Raw genomic sequence first — 23,316 nt, 5'->3', positions numbered from 1 at the left:
ATTTAAGAAAAACCATTGATTTAATAGAATGCAGTAAATCAAGTGGACTTCTCTTTTAAAAATCTTTCAATAATCATATAAAAAGACTAAAAAATTTTTCACGGGATATGGATTTCACTGTAGTCAAAAATGAATGGTCATGAGCAGAGCTGAGTTAACGCAGTTAACGAATTTTAAAAACAATAATCCCATTAGAAATCATTGGTTATGAATACTAGATTGAACGGGAATGAAGAAGATAAAGAAAAAGAGGGTACTTTTCAGGTAGGAGTTGGAAATTTATTTTGTGAAGGGCCAGATAGTAAATACTTTAGCTATCTTTGTGGGTCAGGCTCTGTCTTTACTCAATTCTGCTGTAAACTAATGAGCTGTGTCACAACAAACTTTATTTATGGACAATGAAATTTTATGTAAATATTTATGTGCCACAAAATATCACTTTTATTTTGACTTTTTAAAACATTTAAAAATGTAAAAGCCATCCTTAAACAATGGGTTATACAAAAATGGATAGCAGAACAGACTTGTAAGTCAACCTCTGTTCTAAATCATATGTTTAATCTTTCCCTTAAACACAAAATAAAAACTAGACTTCTTTATCACCCTTATTTTCTACGCCTACATCCCAAATATCTTAGGATCTATCTCCTACTTTCTGTCATCAATGTCTTAACTTAGAATCATCATTTCTCACTTAGATAACTACCAAAAGCAAAACTAAACTAAAAAAACTATGTGATCTTGATACCTTCTGTGATGGTCACACCTCCAACCCATCCTAAGAGACTGCTACAGAGTGAATATCTCTGAAATGCAAGCCTGCGCTCATAATTGGGTTGATCAGGTATAGATACACAAATATAAACAAAGACCATTTGAAAACTACATTAATAAATTTGATTTAATATTTAAATATAAAACATTTAAGACACAAGAAAAACAGAAATTCTTACAAATGCTAATGAAACATTAGTAAAGTTGGGTATTTAAGAGGAGACAAAGATAATCCTAATACAATGTAAAAATATAGAGACCACATTTGTTGACCACAATACAAATTTAAATTTTTTAAAAAGTCCTTGCTAGATAGTCAGAAATTGAAATACACTGCACTTCTAGATAGCTTATATAATAAAGACACTGTATAGGAAATGAAATAGTGAGTTAATGGATCTAGGCTTTAATCATCAATGGCTGCCAACATTTAAAATGATAAAAAGTTATGATGTGCCTCCTGAAGAAAGAACACAGAAGCACCCACAGTACTGCCTAAAAATTAAGCCTAAATCTATTCAAGATCTGCTGCTATCTGTCAGTTTGGAGGAAATACTGAAGAAAATGTTTAATTGTACCATGAGTATGAAATCAGCAAATTCTAGACCTGCTGCAAATTCATCAGGTCAAACAGCCTGAGTTCTTCCGTAGACCATTTACAAAGAAAATAAAGGGTTGGAGGAAGAAACCATAGATTAAGAAATATTTTAAAAATAAAACTAATTTTTAAAAAATGGGCAACATTAAACTGTTGTGTCTAGAGATGCACGCTTGGGTGATGACACCATAAAATTAAATAAATTATGATTATGAAAGAAGAGTGGTTAATTTTGGAGGAAGGATGGGTGCTATAATTGACATAAGGCACATGGAAAGGGTTCTGCAGTGGTGACAAAGCTCTATTTCCTGGCCACAATGCCTTTCACTTCCAAACAAACCCACCCGGATTATACTATTGGTAAATTTTAACAAACTTTTAAAGAATTGAAAATTACTATTGTGTTTAAATTGTTCCATTACAAAGAAGGAAGTATCCCAATTCATTGTATGTTAGCATTACTCAACACCAAGACATAACAAAGAAAGCACAAAAACAACAATCTCACAAGATACCATGACCTAGGAGAGCTCTTTCCAGAAACACAGGGCAATTTAATATTAGAAAATCTATTAACTGATTGCATAAGTAAGCTAAGAACAAAGAAACATCATAATATCATTTCATTGAATGTAGAAAATATTTGATAAAATTTAACACTAATTTTTAAATTTAAAAATAAACTAAGCAAATAAAAAATAAAACTTTCATTCCCCAATAGAACATTTATTAGAGTAGAACAAAAACACAAATAACAGATATAATGGCAAAGATAAATACTTTTAACAGCAAGAAACAGCCAAGAATATTGGTTATTAATGCTTTTTTCAACATTGGTAGGAAGATTTTAGCAAACCCAATAGGACAAGTATGAGAAACAAAAAGTATAAATTTTAAAAGACAAAATTATAGTTTGCAGTTGTCATCATTTATATAAAAATAATCAACCTCAAAATACTTTAATTTATAAAATAATCACACTGCATAACAAAAAAAAAGTCTTGCAATATACCAAAAACTCCTCACAATTCAATAAATATTTGAGTAATGTGCCAGGGACTGTGCTAAACACTAGATAAACCAAATAAGAACCATAAGGAAAATTCCTCATCACAACAGGAACAACAAGTGTATTGTGAAAAAACTATATGGAGAAAAAGTGTGACTTGTTTGAAGGGCTTACATAGCATTTGATTAAGTCAGGTATGCAACATGTTCCTGGATGGGAAGACTCATAATTGGGAAGAATAAATTCTCCTCAAAGTAATTGGTACTTCTAATGCAATTCTATTAGAAATTCCAAAGGGACTGTGAGGACAGAAAGTGGCAGATATAACAAACACATTATAAAGTCTCTAAATTGTATGAATACCTATGATTTCTTAAGGAATAATTATGTGAAAGGAAAAGCCTTGTAAGATAGTAAAGCAATAAGTCAAGTTATTAAAAAGTATAAAGCCAGGCCTGACCTGTGGTGGCGCAGTGGGATAAAGCGTCGACCTGGAAGTGCTGAGGTCGCCGGTTCGAAATCCTGGGCTTGCCTGGTCAAGGCACATATGGGAGTTGATGCTTCCAGCTCCTCCCCCCCTTCTCTCTCTCTGTCTCTCCTGTCTCTCCCTCTCCTCTCTAAAATGAATAAATAAAAAAATAAAAAAAATTTTAAAAAAAGTATAAAGCCTGTGTAAAGAGAGACAAATAAATCAACAGATTAAAATTAAATCCAAAACAAATCTGTAACTATCAAAATTTAGAATACATTGAAGGAACATGAGAGTTTTCTAGTTGCACAATTAGATAGAAAGATATTACTGATTGAAACTGGGGACACTAGAGGCAGAGGGACAAAATGAAGCTAAAATAGAATAAATTTAATTTCAGATTTGTAGAATTCGAAGAAACATCAAGGTAGTTAGATATATGTATGTGGTCATAACAGTGATCTAGGCTGGAGCTGTCTACTTGGGTGTCATCACACAGAGGTAACTGAAGTCATTAAATCTTGAGGAAAACAAACACTTAAAAATCAAGTAGGAAAATAAGCTAGAAGAAACGTAGCCATCAATCAGGATATAGAGAAACTGGAAATGTGTGATATAACACAAGCAAGGGCAAAAATGTATTTCAAAATGGAAAAAAGTACAGCTTAAGGTCTGAAAATACTTACTAGAATTATCAAAGTACATTGTGCATGGAACAAGGTTACAGATTCACAACGTGAATAATTCAGATGAAGAATCCATATCTCAAAGTGTTTTCAGAAAGGGCTTATGTAGATATTTTTAAAAGAAAATGAGAGAAGAGAAACAGACAGCATAAAAAGGGCATAGACAAAGAAGAAACAATAGTCATCACAGAGGAATGAATTACAGATCATTTTCAACTTTGTACACTTACTTCTCTAGTATTTGAATATGTTTAACAAAAACATGGAGTACTTATAGGTTAGCAATAAATATAGTTCATTTTGAAAAAAATTAATTACCTTCCCAGAGAGTTCCTTTATAAGAAAAAAATTATAATTACTTAAAGATTTAAAAAAAATCAGAGGGGCTTCACACATCCATAGCGTTCTAACTCTTTTATTATGGCCGCCTCCTATAAAATAAAATATTTTTAATAATTCTTTTAACCATTGCTCATTAAACATCTATTATGCAGCACTCACTGTGCTAAAACACAGGAAGTAAAAATATAAATAAGATACTACCCTTAAGCCATAAGAACCGACAGTGTAATAGAGAACACAGACATGTAATCAAATAATTGTAAATCGACCTGACAAGTGCATATACAAAGTGCCAACAAAGGTGTAAGTTAAATTATTTTATGAAAGAAATAAAATTTGAACTGAATCTGGAAGAAAAATAAGGTAGGAGTTCCAGTCAAGATCATCTTGTTCAAAAGACACAGAAAAGCAAAAGAAGAGAGGCATAAACGTATGTCTGAGGAGACTGAGTACATCTAATGAATCTTAAATCTGCATTTACCCATCCTGCTCACCACACTTCCTGGTCCCTTGTGTATGCCTCACCTTTTCTGATGAGGAACTCATCAAACCTTCACATATCTATAGCTAAAGTGCTCAGCACAGATAAATAGTTGTCCTTTTTCCTATGTATTTGCAAAAAAATTAGCATCCATATATCAGATCAAGAGTTTCAAATCTTGAACACCCTTACTTACAGATTTTTTAAATTTTGAATCTATCTCATTGTATAGTAACATTTACTGCTGCCTGAAGAAAGAAAATAATAAAATGAGTCCAAAATCCAACTTGGGTCAAATCAGTATCAAGTAACTGGACTGATTCATTAACTTCTACATTTTCCTAAGTATTTTCCTACACTGCTATTTTAAGAAAAGAACCTTTATAATATCAGTAAAGTAATCAGTACTGCCATTTTCTTTGCAAAAGTCAAATATATGCACGGTTGGCTGTTGAAATAAAAGTTCTCTCAAGGGATAAAGTGGTGGGCTAGGGTTGGTGAAAATAAACATGAAAGAAAACTTCATTTCTAAAATAGCATTTCTAATTTCATTTGCTGTTTCTCTCAACAATCACCAAATAGTCATTTATTTATTTCCCCAGATAAAACTTGCATGGTACATTTCACATGCCTTAAAAAAAGATATAAAGTTATACTCTCATTTCTTTATAAAGAAGAACTTGTAATTTTAAATTAATTACTAATTGATTACATTTCTTTTACTCTACTTATATGCTTCAATTTAAATTTTCTTTTTTGTGTGGAAACAGTATATGTTAAATTTTATATATTTTGCAAAAAAATATACAACCCCGTATTTTAACAAGGAAACGACATGTTAAAAATTCAAACTTTCAAACTAAGGCTATATGTTTTCTAAGTGAAGTAATTTTTCTCCTTTGGTTTTCTCTGTAATTACTATACCTATAATACAGCATCCTTGCTACATTATAACATTATATCACAATATTTGATATTAGTTATTAAGCATTCAATATTCTGAGGAGGGAAGAGAATGAAACTAAGGCCAGATTAAAGTGGTAATTTCAGTTACATGAGCATTTCACATATTTCAAGAGTCCTATTTTACACAACTAATACAGTCTTCTGTGAACATGTAGAAACATACATTTAATGTTAAAATACCACTGTAATGAATTAGTTATAAGGCCCTGGCTGGTTGGCTCAGCAAAAGCATTGGCCCAGCGTGTGGAAGTCCCGGGTTTGATTCCTAGCCAAAGCACACAGGAGAAGTGCCCATCTGCTTCTCCACCCTTCCCCCTCTCTTTCCTCTCTGTCTCTCTCTTCCCCTCCCGCAGTCAAGGCTCCATTGGAGCAAAGTTGGCCCGGGCACTGAGTACGGCTCCATGGCCTCTGCCTCAGGCATCAGAATGACTCCGGCCACAACGGAGCAACGACCCAGATGGGCAGAGCATCGCCCCGTGGTGGGCATACCGGTTGGATCCTGGTCGAGCACATGCGGAAGTCTGTCTGACTGCCTCCCTGCTTATAACTTCAAAAAAATACAAAAAAAAAAAATTAGTTATGACACCAAAAGATATCATGTCACATATTTCTAAAAATTGACCTGGTTTAAGTGGAGACTGATTAAAAATCAAAAACAAAATAAAACTAACCAAAACCAAAGCTACTTACTGAAGGTAACATAGGTAACTACAGAAGGCCATGGTTTTGAAGATCTGGTATGTAGAGGACAGGCCTTCAGGGGCAAAGAGTGAAATTAGCAAAAGTGGGCTGAACCTGTTTACTTTTTGCTATAAAAATACTGAGTAAGGTTTTTGAAATAAGCTTAAGAGTAGAGAAATAACAAAATGTACTTTTAAGTTAATGATATTCAGGACTATAGCAAATTTGAAACAAAGTACTGTATATGATTAAATGATTAAAATTTTAAACCATTCTTCCTTTGCCTAGTTTGTCCCTACTCTCTCTGTTTTCCTCTCTCCATACATATATGTATATGTATAACAAATGCATTTCAGGAAGCTGAGTTAGAAACAAAACAATAATAAAATCTTGTATAAACAAACTTAGAAGGCCTTCTATTTAGTTGGCATTTACTTTTTGACTTTGGAAATGCGGTAGATCAATCTCAGTGGACACCAGTCTGCTTTTAGATATTTTGTAAACAAAGAACCTTGTCTTCCTGTTAACTTCACCAGGCAGAAAAGGGATGCTTTTGAAATAAATAACTGAACCATTATCCTATTATCTCTCAAACACTAAATCATTAAAATATATATATAACATTCTTTATGCCTATATTTTTACCAACAAATAAAACTCTCATTTCCTGACTTTGTCCTAGCAAAATGCATTAAACCTTTGTACCAATTATACAATCTGACAATATATACTCCTCAAAATTAAAGAATCCTAAAGTAGTCCATTTTGTTTCAAAAACAGACATATCACTCTTCCAGACTTTTTTATTTTCAATATTATCACAAAAGAATAACTGCAAAATTAGTGAAACGTTGCACAGTTCTTATTTGGGAGAATAACCTGACTAAAGCAGACCACTCACTAATAAAGTGCAACTTAATAAATCATGTGGAATCTTATTTTGTTCAAACCCTTACTAACTCCTAGCACCATCTGTTACCATCAAAACTATATGACAAGATATGATATATAATTAATAGGTAAACAACAATCTAATTAAAATGGACAAATACTCCATGTTCCTGCCATTTGGGAGCTCTAATTACAGACTAAATTTTAAGCTTGAATTAAATATTTAAGCTGGAAAATTAACTTTCCTTCTCGAGCCTTGAATACATTAATACAGATATGTGAAGCGACTTCCTGATGGGAACTTAAACATGTAATTTAGTTTCATCAAAGCAGTTACTAATTGTTAAGCAGCAGTACCTTACCATATGTACACAATAGCTATTTAGAGCTGGAAAGGTGGTTCTAAAGCACCCCTCTGCAACCCTTTCCTGACATAAATATAAAATGTATATACAGCACAGCAGTAAATACTACACATTGAAAATAAATTACATAAGTCTTCAGCTTTCAATGATTTCTGAAGACAATTAGAAATTGGTCTAAATAAACAAAATATACCTATATTTGACAAGCTAAAAACCACACACAAATATAAAACGCCAAAAAATATTCAAGAATAAAAAGCATCCAGGATTAAAATTCTTAGATTACACAAAATTATTTTTTTAAAAACCTTGACCTACTGAGGCAAAGTAATGATTTAAGACAGTATACTAATTCTTTTCTTCCTACTTCTTCCTTCATAGAATACAGCAGACTTTGATAATAATGTTACAGAATGATTTAGAAAGAAGATAACTTAAACGTGAATCTTTTTCTACAGTTTTCATTCATTTTTGAATGCAGGAAGAGTAATATTTCAGAGCAAATGACCCTAATGAGCACCTGTTTAAGAAAATAAATTCTACAAGAATATAAGAAATAGACAGCTTTCACTGATATTTTATTTAGCAAATAGAGAAAATGAGAGATTGCTAAGGAAAGGTGGATATCAATCATTTTTAAAAATCAGTTATTTTAATTCCTTATAGACATAACTATGATAGGTCAAATATAGTAACCCAGTTTGGTTATAAGAACAAAACATTGTTAAGGGGTTAGTGGAAACCACTTTTGTTTATAGATTATATACTTCTCGTTGTTAAGCATTAAATAGTATAACTGTTAATTTATACAAAAAATAACCTGATTTTTGTAATTACATAGACATAGTAGTTTATTGTACTGCTCAATATTCAAAGCTAATGACAAATACATAACACTTGCTTTCATTAAATGTCCTGTATTTGAAATTTTTACCATAACTTAAGTAAATTAAATTGTAAATCATAAAACATCTGCATTTAAGAATGAAAACAAACATTTTGTCTCTTTTTGACAATAGGAAATATATTTACTATTTTATAATTCATTACTGTTGTTTTAGGTTTTTGCTAAAGAATAAGTCTACTGCCTGTTTCTTTTACCAATATTTTCTTATACCTGTTCTTTCCAAAACTGCCAAAATTTCCCTCATGCTTAAGTTTTACTTATTTAAAGTATAAAACATCTAAATGTTTCTGGTACATTAGTGATCCCTAACTATCTGAATAAGAGACTACTTTTTTAAAATTTCAAAATACACCATCGATATGCCCTACACAGTGAAGTAAATGTACTTTGCTGACAAAATACACTAAATATATATACTCCCCTAATGTTTCCTAAGAAATCATTGCAATAGACTGGCAAATACCCACAGAAAGAAAACAAGGACACCCTTTCAACAATCCTTTGAGGTGAATATTTATTTCCATGTTAATCTATTTCACACAAAAGATTAGCAAATGAAGAACAATAGGTAAATATTACTAGGAGATTAAGAACTCTGTCCTAAACGAGTTGATGGATATACAAAATCTGGCTGATTCATATTTAAGAAGCATGGTTCTTTCCTGATATTAAATCAGTCAACTGGAAGATAACAGAAGTTCCTCCATAATGCAGGCTAGAAAAGTCTATTCAATTTTATTTAAAATCTGTATGCTGTAAAAGTATATGCCATGGAATTTACTAGGATGACAACTATATAGATATGAAATTCATGACATATTGATTCAACATATTGAACTGGTTTTTAAAACCAATTTATATAAATGATTGTAATAGTCTATATTATGTTTAGCCCTTGAGGCATATGGTAGCAAATTTGAATTTAATTTTAAATAAATTTACATGAATATAAAAAGTTCAGTAATTTTTATCCACCCTGCATATGAAACAGAACAAATAAAAAAATAAGAGAATTGTACTCTATAAATGTCCTTGAAACTGAAGTTCAAACAAACCAGATATCTCTTCTTAAAAAGAAACAAAAATTGTTGACTTTTTTTTTTGGGGGGGGGGGGTATTTTTCCGAAGAGAGAAGCCAGGGTAGGCAGGCAGATGGATTCCTGCATGCACCCAACCGGGATCCACCAGGCATGCCCACCAGGGGGCGATGCTCTGCCCAATTGGGGCGTTGTTCCGTTGCAATCAGAGCCATTCAAGCACCTGAGGCAGAAGCCACAGAGCCATCCTCAGCACCCGGGCCAACCCTGCTCCAGTGGAGCCTTGGCTATGGGAGGGGAAGAGAGAGATAAAGAAGAAGGGGAAGGATGGAGAAGCCGATGGGCGCCTCTCCTGTGTGCCCTGGCTGGGAATCAAACTCGGGACTTCCACACACCAGGCTGACGCTCTACCACTGAGCCAACTGGCCAGGGCCAAAAAAAGAAAAAGAAAAAGGATGTCAGAGATGAAGAAGGAAATACTAAATATTTAACAGTAAACATTTATGTTTATACATACAACTTATAAATATATATTCAGCAGTAAATATGATTTACATTTACTATATATGCTTTAAAAACTAATGTAACTCAACAACCCCAGACTGATGTATGGTACACATACATTCAGATGGAACTACTATTTAAGACAGGAGCACAGTAACTCTACTTTGGAGAATTTATGCCCTTTACAAAATGAAAATATTTTTAAATGCTATCAAGTTTTCCTTGATATATACTAAACAAAGATTTCATCCTTTGTATAAAGAAAGTTCTAAACTTCCTATCATTAGAGCTCAAACTCAGATTAACTTAGAGATAAGCCAGAAAAAAACAAAACAAAACAAAAAAACCCCCACAAGCTCTAAACATGCAGCATAAATGTTGTGTGAAGTATAGCAATCTTGATAATAAAAATTTCACCTGGACGTCACCTCATCCCTAGTTCCATCCAAATAATTAATTGGTCTGTATATGCTGCAATTCTAAATATATTAAGCAAAAATTAAGATCCCTAAATTTGGAGTTTACAGATTCAGTATTCTCAGGGGCATTTTCAAATGCCTATCTTTGACAATTGTTTTACAGATATTTTTTCTAATTCTCAAAACCATCTATGAACTAGACACTATTCCTATTTTACAGAAAAGGAAACTAGTTCAGAGATTATCTTGCCTAAATTCACACAACTAGAACTCAGATCTCTAATGCCAAACATTGTTCTGTTTATGATACTACTTGCTCCAACATTTAATTCTGAAAATGTTCAAATATACACAAAGTTGCAAGAATGTTAATGAATATTCATACATTAACCCTCTATAACTGACATTTTACTATATTTATCACTTACCTATCTATCCATCAGACAACCATTTTTATGCATTTCAAAGTTGCAAATGCTATATAACTTTTTTCAATATTTTATTACAAATATTTTTTGAGTATACAGAAAAGTTTAAAGAATTTTACAGTGAACACTCACCTAGAATCTTCAATTACACTTTAGTCTACCTGCTTTATTATAATGTCTATCCATTTGTCCACACTTTTATCAATCTTATATTATATTATTTTAGTTATATGAATTATTTCTTGCAACCCGAGTCCTTTCTGCAAAAGGAGAGCTAATGAAAACTTGTTTGTACATATTTAAAACTGTTGTTTTACCTTTATTACTTTCAGTTCAAGAAATGTTTAGCTAAACATGTTTTGAATGGTTATCACATTCTAACCTTCTATCAGATATAAATATTGAAACCCTTCAGGAGAAGAGAACTCACTTATTTCTCTTTTGAGAAAAAAACCCAACTCTGAAATATTTTCTTAGGCTATTAGATAAATTTAAAAATAATTCATAAAAAACAACTTCTCAGGGAAAAACAATTTTACTCCCTGATAACTGAATAGACTTAATTAAAAACTTGATATAAAAGTGACTCAAAACTTAACTTCGGAGAAAAGTTACACTACTAAAACTAAGAAACTGTAATATCTTTATACTTCTACATAGTATTTATGGTTGTGATTATATAGTGCATATACTTATGATACCTAAACATATAATAGTCATTTTTCTGCTGGTAAAATTTTATTCTCAATTTACATGAAGGGATTTCAAAATATCAGTATTTTCTGGAGTTTAGCTATTAATCTTAAACTAATATACCAATTCATCATAATTGCCTGTATGCATAAGGTCTCCACCTCCCTCAGTACAAGTGCTTTCAAACTCATTGGAGCATCTAGTTCTTTGACTTTATTCATTTCCATCCCTGAGTACCCTCTTCCACTTTCACTTTCTTCCCTATCAGTCCTAGACTATATGAGCTACTATTCCAACTAATATCTGACCAGTATCTTCCCTCCTCTCGCTCTGTCAGCTCTATCTTTCCTGAAAACCTTCCAACACTTGCCCAATCTCAGCCACCTTCTCTGACTCTATATTCAATTTATTGAAAGCAGAGAAAATAATAGACCAATAGAAATTCCTTCCAACCTTTACCCAACTGAAACACCCACATCCACTGTGACAGCCAAGAAATGCAGCACTGCTGTGCGGAGTTCAGTTTACTGACAATTTCCAGTTGTTATACATCCAGGCTTCACAGCAGCGTTCAACCCATGACCACGCTTGCCCCAGACAAAGAGAGGGATGCTAGAGGAACACATTCCTGTCCAACACAGGGCATCTCGAACGGGTAAAATTTTCTCTGCTCACCCTACACCCTGAGACTTTCTCAAAGCTGCGCTGCTATCTGAGACCCTTGGCCCCCAATCTGTCTTCCTTCCTTCTCTCTTACACAGATGTCAGATGTGAATTACGATCTAAATCCTGTCCCTGCTTACTCGTGGCTCCTTCTCCCTTACCTTCCAAAGGTTTCACCCAATAAATGTCACACAAGTTCTCTTTCTATCTTTGTATCTGCTGCTGGGACACCTGAACTGTTGTGACATCCCCTCTTTTCATATTTGCAGTATTACCAGTAAAAAACATTAGCCATCCTCCTGTACAAACTAACCCCTTCACCAGCCTTTCCTCCAAATTGGTCTCATCTCTTCACATACCTTGCTTCGATTGTTACTATTTTCTCTTATATCATCTGCTTTATTCTCTTACTCCTGGTCCTTTTTCATCAGCATGTAAAATTTTGAAGTCTCTCCTAAATTAAGTACAAAGTCTTTCAACCCTGCCTCCCCCTTTAAGAGCTAGCTTTTCACAGATAATAATATGGACATTCAATATGAAAGAGTACCTTTCACTGGTAGTCTATAAACCTCATCTCCCATTTACATGTCAACCACTCTGTGAGCTAACTTTGGTTCCACTCCACCTGCTTACCAAGGCGCATCAGGAATGTAAGATGCAAAACCTCTGCACCTCTCTCCTGACCCCTCTGTTCATCACTGTCCTTAGAGCTGTCTACTGCTTTGTCTTCAGTCACACCATCATTCACTGCTTCCCTCCCTAATCTCCTCAACACATTCCTCCTTCTCCACACACATCTGAGAGTACTCAGCTCGTCCAAGGCCTACCCCTCATCTTATCCTATAATCATTGGGCAGTCTTATACACACCTAAAAATACACTTATTTGTCTTATCAATGCCTGACACAATGCTTGGAAAATGCTCAGTAAATAATTGTTAAGTAAATTCATACCATACTTTCTATTAATGACTCCAAGCATATACCTCTTACTATAACTAATCTCCTAGGCTTGAGAGATCCCTATATTCAACCATCTCCCAAATATTTTTAATCCTAAAATACCTAGACAGAAGTCATTCTGTTCACCATCAGACTGCTCCTGCTCTGCTCCCTTCCTGAGGACTAACGGCCCAGCGCATCATCTGCCCAAGCTGGACACCTTGTATTTTCTTCTGGCCCCTCTCACATCCAATCAACTGAAAAATCCAGTCAATTCGATTTTCTAAACTAGTCCCTTCTTCTCCCTTACTCCTGACTCCGGCTCAGTTCAGTGTCTCATTTTCTCCCCTTACTTCCTATGGTAATTTCCTAAACTTGTCTTCTGGCTCTTGAGATCTCCCTCCAATTCACTTATGTTACCAAGTGTCACATAAGCACGCTTTCTAAATTCAAGTCTGTCATACCGCTCCTGAGCTTAAAATTCTTCAACAGTTCGCAATGCCTGGCACTGCAGTGAGGCTCTTATACCCCGTATGTCCTCCTTCCTCTTCTAATTGTTCCTTCAAGAAAAAGAGCTCACACTCTTTTTTTATAATGCACAAGACTCTTCAGAAATCTAGATTTCACATCTACAGTCTCAATACTACCCAACAAGCAAACCCAAACCACTTGTACTTCCTCGACTACACTTTAGATTTGTAGTCATTTCTGTAATATTTCCCTCTGCTCAGGGGATCTTCCTCAACATTCTTCATACATAGCTCAGTCTGCCTTCTCTGGAAGTCTCCTTAGAGGTTAGTCCCCCATCCCACCTCCAAGCTGGCTTAAGTACCTGTTTTGGGGGGTCCACTACCTCTCATGCATGACTATCATCCTCATTCGTCACAGTAGACATTAATATTTTAAATTGCCATTATCTCTCCTATAAACTTCAAGCTTCTAAAGGAAACAATAATTTTTAACCACTGCTGATCCAACATCTAGAATACTGTTTGCCATAGTAGGTAACTAAGCAAAAAGTTTTGTAGAAAGAAGTTAAAAGGGAGGAAGGAAAAAAAAGGGGGGGGAGGAAAATAAACACCCTTAGTACCTCAATAAACATGTACATTGTTTTACAAAATAAATGTAACCCATTTTTGCTGGTTCTCACTTTCAGTTCTGTGATGACTCATTTTATATGTCAACTTGACTGGCTAAGAGATGCCTCCCTAGCTGGAAAAAACATTTCTGGGTACATTTATGAGGGTGTCTCCAAAAGAAACTGGCACTGGAAAAGCTGTCTTCATCAACGTGGGCATCATACAATATATTGAGGACACAACAGAAAGGCAGAGAAAGGCAAGTTCGCTATCTCAGCCTAAGCCAGATATTTGGACTCAGACGGACCGGATTCAGACCATCTTCCCCAGCCCCCAACCCAGCATTCCAATTCTCAGGCCTTCAGACTCAAATGAATTAAAACACAGGCCTTCCTGGTTCTTCAGCTTCAGCTGGCATATTGTGGGACTTCTTAGCCTACATACCTGCATGAGTCTGTTTCTAGTATATATACACACATATAATGTATAATATAGTATTTCTATATGCAGGATGTGAGGGCTATAAATTGTCCCCCAGGACACTTCTGGGAGGTCATCTTTAAGTATCTCACTTGTGCTCATGAGCAAGACCAGTCAGCTAACAGTCACCTTCTGTGTAATTTTAATGATTTTACCCATCTTTGTGCATCTCTGTGTGGTGTTTGAAGTCTGCTTACTCCACCTCCTCCCAATGAAACCTGAGTGCAGGCCCCCTTGCTGCCCCAGCCAGACCTGGCCTGGGCCTTACTGACTACGGGCTGCGGCTCTTCAGCATACCCCGACCCTCAATGAGCCCTGCCTCTCCTCTTTGTCAAGCAGCGTCACTGCCGCTCATGGTGCCCCACACCTGTTGAACGCTGCCAGCACAGTGCAGTCTGCAAAAGGTCAGCCACTCAGTGGATTGAGACAAAGATGCAAAAAAAGGCCTTTCTACTGGTCTCTCAGTTTAGAGAATACAGGGGCAATGCTGCTTGTCCCCAAGAACCTTACAGAATTTATCCTCGTTCTCATTCTTTCTAATTTTCTTTTTCTTACAAGTCACCTATCTTTCTGCCTGCACAGGTCTCTGGCACAACAAGGCCTAACAGGTCTAGACCAGAAAACAAAACAGACTTCAGCGTGAGTTTTAAAATGCTGCTTCTCTAACAACTAAGACTATCATTATCTGGCTCTTTATTCTTTACTTTTCTGTGAAAAAAAATCACTTCTCTTCCTATGTATCAAAGACTACCAGCAGGTCAACCCTGCTAGTCACCATATTCAGATACAGCTGAACCCCTGCAGTTAACACAAGTGAGGTCCACCCTAGAAACATGTTATCCAGAAAGAATTTTAAACACTAAACAACTGCAGCAACAATAACAAAAACAAACTTATTTAAACATAGAAACCCTTTCTTGCTCCATGTTTCTCATACATAATATACTCCATTAAAAACTTTATATTAAAATTTCTGAATTCAAATTTTGAAAATCAAAGCAGCTTTCCCACTCACAAACAAAAGCCTCCCTTTTTGGGAAATATTTCACAAACTTCTTTTTCTGAATTTCAGCATGATAAGCTAAGAGTGCAACACCACCTAGTCTACAATACTTTCAGGCAGTGGAAAGCATTTCAAAAGGCACTTTCAGACAAACCCCAACAGGAAAAGGGCTAGCCAGAGAGACGGACAGCACGCAGTAACCCTGGCTGGAAAGTACCGGCCAGCTATCCCTATGATGAAAGGACTCGCTCTTCATGCCAGGAGAACAGAAGGAAAGAGCAAGAGCTCTTCTTGCAAGTTCTGCACTCACTTCAGAATCTACTTTAGAAGGTAATATACGCCAACAAAGTGTGAATGTAAATAAGAATAAACTAGAGGGGGAAAAACAATGTAAATTCTCTGAAAATAAAAGCAAATTTTAAACAAAATGTGCAATGAATATCAACATTACTAGAAGTTCAAATCCATTCAAAAATTTCTAAATATACATTTAGAAATTAACTCCTGGTTTTATAAACATAATAAGCAAATACTTTAGGTTAATACATTTTCCTCATCTAGCACTTTATAAGAGAATTTTTCCTCAAAAATCTGTGATTGCCAAAGTCCAAAGTGGTCAGTCAATAAAAATTGAACTCTATTTTTCCTCATTTATTTTGATACTTTTAGCCATCTCATAAACTGTGTATTTCTTACATTTTAACGACCTCATCTCTTAGAATTTTCATATTTTGGCCAAGAAAAAGGAAATACAAATATATCTATGTAAAACTGAATGACTTTAAAATTGATCTTTACAAAAAATACATCCCAAGCTTTAAAAAACAAACAAAAAATTACCTGGGGAAGAGGGCAAAGAGGCTTTAAAAGCATAAAGAAAATAAAAATGGACAAGGATTGAGGCAATATGGTATAGATTTTAGGTAATTTTAAGCACTGTATAATTTTAATGCAGAGTCTCAATTCAGTTATAAATATATTTTTTAAATAGCACAATATACCTTAGAGAATCTGGACAGTGGCATTTCTTTTAAACAAGCAGTGGCAACAGAAGAAAAAAAAAACCTCCTCCTTATGCTGTAGTTATTCAATTTGTGGACTCCTACTTTGAGTGGTCCTTGAGACAATATTGTAAAAGATTTCTAAACCAAAATGGATAAATATGACCATTTATTTAAAATTCAAGCAGTTTTTCAAAACTCTATTTCTACTCAGAGTGTCCAATTATCTACAAGATATATATATACAGGCTGCAATGCAAGCTATTATGATTGATTTTTTTAAACAAAAATACTAGCACATATATACGCATAATGAATCTTATCTCCCTTCAAAGTATCCATTTGGGGCAGCTATATATCAATTCCACTGAAGAAAATTCAAAAAGAGGCATTCCTAAAAAACCTTGATTAATGGATTATGTATACATCTTCCCAAGGGGACGACTTCAAAGAGAGTAACACACATTTGAATAACTAGGCTCTGATATATTTGTTTAAAAATTCACCTCACTAATTTATAGTCATATGTAATGTAGAAAACTGTAAACGACATCAAGTTCTCTGAACAAATACATTTTCATTTGAAATTTACACATTCAAAATAAATATTTTCTTGTCGCCCAAAAGTAAGAAAGCAGAAAGTGATAAGGGATAGTAAGGTAAGTAATATGAAGTCAGATAAGAGTGAAAGGCCATTATATTTACTACCTTTTAAGAAGTGATTATTGAAAAAGGAAAAAATCTTCATATCTACAGCAAGCATTCTAAACAAACAGCAACAAATTCACCGAAAGTAGTCTTTAAAGTCTGCTCAGATATAATTCTCGTGTTTTATGAAGCTTTACTTCATCTTTTACTTTTAGTTATATTTGCAGAAGTGATTCCAACTAACAAAAATTCATCAAAAAGTACAACTCACTTTCAAATAATACTACGTCTAGAAAAGCAAACTATATTAATTACATTTTACCATTTAAAGGACAGTAATATTTACCGTAATCTATGCAATGTTTTGAAATACATATAGTTAAAAACTTATAACTTATAATTATTATATTTATGCATCTATAGAAAAATCCATACACTTTAAAATTACATATTTTCTTCAATTCATCTTAATCTAAAAACTCTTCCCAAAGTAGTTTTTATTTTTAAAAAAAATAGTACAAGGCATGTAATTTTACCTTTTTTTATTTGTTATGAAAATGCTACAAAACAAATACTTTGACCACAAACCCTGGGTGTTCAATGCCTTCAATCAAAACACCGTAATTAATATGAAATTCTAAATGCAGAATATAATGCCACATAAATAGTATAACAGCCAAGTCCTGTCTAAGAAGCCATATGTTTTTTCCCATTGTTCAAAAAAAGGAGATGACTTCCCGTCACTTATGTTTCTGATTAGCAAAGTGATTTATGCCACAATCACTAAAAATGCCAGCAAGTGAATGAGAAAATGCATAGTGACTGCACCAGATGTGCACAATAAACAGGAATCCCATTGTAATCTCTGGTACTTAGTTTATATGAAGGTAATGCAGGAAACACTCTTGGATATGGCAAAGTCACTCTTTTTTTACATTTGACTATAAATGATATGAAATAAATTGTGTGTTTTATACTTTATGGCATGCATACATTGATAAATTAGGTACCGTTTTGTATCCCGACTTATCTACAAGACAAACCTGGCTAAGATCATGGGGATTAATTGCTTCAGAAGTGTGAAATGCAGGTTTTCCATTCTTTTCTGCACACTCAGTGAAGAAACAATGATTAATCACTGTTTAACTATTCTCTTGAGGATCTATAAGATTGCCAAAGCAGGACTTATCCTCATAAATCCAAAAAATACAGGTTTAGATTTGTTGCCAACAACTGAACGAACATGAACTTAAACCCATTTGTTATCAGATTAAAATAATGTCAAGGTTTTAGAACCCCACTGGTACACAATTCCCTTTTAATCGGTAACTTCAATAGGAAATTAGATTAACACATAAAATATAACAAAAGCACACATATTTTAGAAAAGTAATAAACATATCTTTTAAAAATTATAAAATATCCACAGCCTAGTAAAGGCAAACATTACTAAATTTGAGCTGATAATCTTCTTTAGCTACATAAGTGCTTTAATTCCTCTGTGCTTTTTATAAAAATTAAAATACATGCTATCAGATGAAAAACATTTTCAAATGGTTATTTCACAAGGAAAATGGCTACTTATTCCAAGAAATTTTATTCCAGACAGCTATAGCTGAATGACAATTATGTGGATAAAATTCTTTAGTTCCAATAGTACTAAGATATATATTTATAATCCTTTATATCTTTACTGAAAATGCAAAACTCCAAACTTTAAGCCTATATTATATATGATCCAAAAATATGTAACATTTTGAACATAAGTACACAAGAAGAGAGGTTTCAAATATATTCCAAGTAATTTAGGCTTTCAAAATATCTTCAGCCAATATTCACTACATTCTGAAAAAATTAAGTAATTCTTAAGTTGAGGTGAAATTATTGTTCAGACTCTATAAAATTCTGAATATATATATTTAATAATTAAAACCTTATTCTGTTTCAATAATAAAATGTTAGAATCACAATGGTCAAATCTTTACAAATTAATGATTTTTAAAATCCCCTTTAAATGGATCAGCAGTTCATAAACTACAAAGTATTACTAAAAAGGAATAACCTAAAGTAAAAGTCAAATTTCTGTGTAAAATAGAAACACAGTCACTTCTCAATCATAAAGGATCCATTTTCTTTTCTTTTTTTTAAGATTTTATTTATTCATTTTAGAGAGAGGAGACAGAGAGAGAGAGAAGGAGGGAGGAGCAGAAAGCATCAACTCCCATATGTGCCTTGACCAGGGAAGCCTGGGGTTTCGAACCAGCAACCTCAGTGTTCCAGGTCGACGCTTTTACCCACTGCGCCACCACAGGTCAGGCAAGGATCCATTTTCTATTTGTCTGGTTGCACATTATATAACTTCTCCCATCCAAATCATGCTGCTATTTCAGGTCTACCAGGTACTACAAAAGACTAGCGGAACTAAAGGAAGAGGAGGTGAAACTGTTGGTCAATATCACTATTCATTAAGTCTTTGGAAAAGTGAATAAAAGGAAAAGAAAGTGAAAAAGATTGTATTTTCCACACTTCACTTTTACCTAGAGTTGGTTGTTTTTTCATTATCCAAAAGTGAGAGTTATGTCTAGTTCATGTACTAAAAAAATTAACAATAAACTTGGAAAAAAAGTTCTTTTCTGGCCCTGGCCAGTTGGCTCAGCAGTAGAGCATAGGCCCAGCATGTGGAAGTCCCTGGTTTGATTCTGGTCAGGGTACACAGGAGAAGCGACCATCTGCTTATCCACCCTTCCCTTTCTTTCTCTCTCTTTTTCCCTCCTGCAGCCATAGTTTGATTGGTTCGAGCACATAAGCGCTGGGCACTGATAATGTGGCTCTAAAAATAGCATGGTTGTGAGCATGGCCCAACATGGGCAGAGCATCGGCCCCAGACAGGGGTTGCCAGGTGGATTGTGGTCAGGGCACAAGTAGGAGTCTGTCTCTCTAGGAAAAGAAGGAAAAAAATTGATTTTCCTTATGTCACCTATTTTAAAAAAGAAAACAAAGTGACATTTACTGAGAGCTAACTTCTATCAGTAGCTAAGTAAATTAAAAAAAGGTGTGATACATTTACACAATGAAATACCACTTCTGCTATAATAAATAAATAAATAAACAAATAAATAAACAAAATAAAATTTTACCTTTTGCAACAGCATGGATGGACCCAGATAGCATTATGGTAAGTGAAATAGCCAGTCAGGGAAAGACAAGTACCATATGATTTCAGAGAGGAGGGGGCAGGGGGACTAGATGAAAGACATAAAGAAATTAACAAAAAACAAATAATCTCATAGACACCAGTACGATTACCGGGAGGAACAGGAGTGTGGGAAAGTTAGAAAGAGGGTACAAAAGGATAGATGGTGATGGAAGGGGACTTGACTTGGGGTGGTGAACACATAACACAATGGACAGATAATGTATTGTAGAATTGTAGGCCTGAAATCCATATAACTTTTATTAACTAATATTACCCAAATAAATTCAATAAAAAAAGTGTTGACTGAATATCTACCATAGAGTAAATAGCTAATACTTATTTGCCAATAAAAGTAAATAGATGAATTCTCATTGATTCTATTCTTAAAGCTGATGATATTTTAGAGTCAATAGAAAGAGAATTACCCTTTCACCTTCTCCCTACGTTCCCAAACGGCTTCTCCAATTAAAATTTTTCAATTCAATGAAACATATTTAAGGAGAGTCATCCTTCTGTGTTACTCAAATTATACCACTAGCATAAAACCCCACAGAGATAATAGTCTGTCTTAACTTGAAAAATTAAGTAGGATGGGACTGAAGGTTCGAGGACAGACACCAATATTCGCTTGCAAAAGGAACACAAGAGTGTCAGAATGAGATACTGGGATTCTTGGACTGAGATTTTTGCAAACAAGTTTGGGTGTTTGTGCTCATAAAGACAAAGTCACTGAAAGAGATTTAAGTCAATGACCTAAACACAGAAACCAAGTCCTAGATGACAAAATAGCAACCCACTGGAGAAATGTGTGTGTGAAGCCAAGGAAAGGAGACACATTAAATGATGTTAAATAATAAAGTTATTTAACAGGAAATCAGCAAATAAGATGGTGAAGGAATAGCATGTGGCATGTGAACTAATTCACCTATGAAAAGAATAATTCACTGAAGACCCTTCCCAGACTTAGCCCATGAAGTACTGGGCAGCTTTGCCAAAAATAACAGATACCGTTCACATATTAGACCATGATATAATGTGGGTACACCAAAAGAAAATGAGAGATAATTTTTAGTCTCACTTAAAGGGGAATGCAATAAGCTAGAACCTGGATTTAGAGGGAATCAAAATAAAGTTACAAGACGCACAAGTAATCTTATTCCTTACTATTATTTCTATAACTGTAGGTGCTCCCAAAGACAAAATACTAAGTGAATTGACAGCACAACAAATACACTGACTCTCAGTAAATGTGTCCAAAGTAGACAAGTGAATTTATTGATGTATAGAAGGTATTAATAAAAACTAGCTCAGTGACCAAGAAGCTTGTGCCAGGTTTCAAGGAATGGTAGACCTTGGAAAGAACAGAAGTTAGTTATTTAAATCCAAAAAGTGACGCACTAGAGGTACCGTGGGGAACCAGAAGCACAAGGATGACCAGTGTTTTGGTCTTACCCGCCACCTACCCATTATCCTTCCTAACTTAAGCTCTACCATACTGGAACACAGTAAAAGGCATTCATGGCGCTGCCTCTGATCTTAATGTAGCCTAGTGTTTCTCTAGAACACACTACAGAATATTTATATACTCATGATTTTCAAAAACTTCAAGAGGAGTAGCATTCATAAATGTCTATTGTATTTCTTAATTCTATTAACAAAAGGTGTTTAAAAATCCCAAAATTCCTAAAACTGGAAATTGTCATTCATTTACAGTGCTAAAACAGAACCACAACAGGTGAACAGAATAGGATAAGCCTAAAGAAGTAGAAATCAGCTTGTCGTGATGCTTCTTGTATGTGAAATATCATCCAAGTGGAGCAAAGGCCTTTAAAGAGGGATCTGTGCCTATATACTCTGCCTTCCTTCCCATTATTAAGGATAAACCATCCATGCTCCTATCTAATACCAGTCTCTCCACCTGTGCACACTGCTTCACTAATTCACCATCTTTCTTGTATCATCAGTTTATCCCTCTTTATTGGAACATTACCAATACTAATGTATGCTGCTTTGCTTCTCCTAAAAAAAGAATCCTCTGTTGACCTCAACACCCCCCTTAAACAGCGGGGATGTGTTTCTCCTCCCACTCTCCCTTAAACCCACTCAGATCAGTTTTGTCCTCTACTGAAATTGTTCTTCTCAAAGTCACCAATGACCTCCAAATAGTGAAGCAACAGTTAATTCACAGTTCATCCAAAACGTCACCTTTCAGTAACATTTGTCACAGGTGATCACACCCTTTCCTTGAATAATTTGTAACATTAAGCATTATTAGCTTTCAGATATTCTGAAAGTCATGGGAACTTTCCTCTTACTTCACTGGGTTTCCTTTTCCCGGCTTTCTTTCCTCCACTAACTCTTCTCCTAACCCCTTAAAGCACTCCAAAGTTGGGACTTTCAATTGTCTGTACACGGTTGTATTTATTGGATTGCATCAGTTTTACTCCTTTAAAACTATTATACACAACTAACCATTTCCACAAATTTTCCTTCATCCTAGACCCCTCCCCTGAGGGGTAAATGTCCCTGTTCTAAATTACATACAAATTCAACATAAGAACAAGCCTTAGGAACTATCTTTATCTTGTTCATAACCCAGGGACTACCTGTGTATGAAATACGCAGAACAGATATATCCATAGAGACAGACTGCAGATAGATGGAACCAGGAGCTGGGAGAAGGCAGCTTAAGGAGAAACTGTTTAAAGGGTATGTGTTCTACCTTGGAGTGATGGAAATGTGTGGAGCTAGGGAGAGGTGGTGGTTGCAAAACAATATGATTGTACTAAATGCTACTGAATTGCTCACTTAATTTTTTGTTATGTAAATTTTACCTCAATAAACTACTTTAAAATAAAAGGATATTCTGCTTTTAGATCAGCCTTTTCCTATTTTCTTTTTTCCAGAATACTTAAAGATTTCTATAATCTTCTTTTAATATTGAAAGTTGCTTAGGAACTAATATTATGGTTTTGAAAAACATTTATCTGAGGGTCACTAATCATTTATGCTTCATTTCAATTTTTCCCCTCTGTTAAATTCAAATAAATTTAAT

The 23,316-nt window shown here is 34.4% G+C and overlaps 1 protein-coding gene across 3 annotated transcripts in view; it reads right to left on the bottom strand.

The window, feature by feature from the left end:
• Positions 1-23,316, bottom strand: part of TBC1D5 (TBC1 domain family member 5) — a 495,717-nt gene that overhangs the window by 349,812 nt on the left and 122,589 nt on the right. The window contains exon 4 of one of the 3 annotated variants that reach the window (XM_066350480.1): positions 2,842-2,998. The exons of the other annotated variants lie outside the window; for them this stretch is intronic. The gene's annotated coding sequence lies outside the window, so the exon portion shown is untranslated. The remainder of the gene's footprint in view (positions 1-2,841; positions 2,999-23,316) is intronic. 3 annotated transcript variants of the gene reach the window in all.

Source organism: Saccopteryx leptura, chromosome 10 (genome assembly GCF_036850995.1).
Source record: "Saccopteryx leptura isolate mSacLep1 chromosome 10, mSacLep1_pri_phased_curated, whole genome shotgun sequence".
Classification (NCBI taxonomy): domain Eukaryota; kingdom Metazoa; phylum Chordata; class Mammalia; order Chiroptera; family Emballonuridae; genus Saccopteryx; species Saccopteryx leptura.
Note: the sequence above shows the minus strand (reverse complement) of the source record. Positions and strands in the feature narration are given on the sequence as shown.